Source organism: Orycteropus afer, unplaced genomic scaffold, assembly GCF_000298275.1.
Source record: "Orycteropus afer afer isolate SDZICR_OR568_19922 unplaced genomic scaffold, OryAfe1.0 scaffold00256, whole genome shotgun sequence".
NCBI classification, from domain to species: Eukaryota; Metazoa; Chordata; class Mammalia; order Tubulidentata; family Orycteropodidae; genus Orycteropus; species Orycteropus afer.
In genome coordinates, this window is record NW_006921843.1 from 2,020,164 (window position 1) to 2,020,643 (window position 480).

Here is a 480-nt window from a genome sequence, read left to right on the forward strand (position 1 = left end):
TCTGAGTCTGTAAATCATTAAGGGAGTAGACGGCCTAGTCTTCCTTCCATGGAGTAGTAGTGGGTTTGAACTGCTGACCTTCTCTTGTTAGCAGTCAAGTCCCATATCCACTATACCACCAAAGCTCCTCTCACTAACCATTAAAGGAAGTAAAATTAGAATAATAATGCAGTATCATATTTTACTAATCAGATTACAAAAAAACTGAAATTTGATAATACTCAGTGATGAGAAAGTCAACAAATAGGCCTGTTCATTATATTCTTAGTGGGAATATCCATTTGTCAGTTTTTGGATGACCATCTGGCATTATCTATCAAAATTTTAAATTCACATAGCCTTCCATCTAGTATTTTCATTTCTAAGTTAGAATGTATTCCAAGATATGGTCACAAGAGTATGCCAAGATATATGTACAAGGATGCTAATTACAGATTCATGTATAAAAATAAAAACTGGAAATACTTTGTATGTTCACCA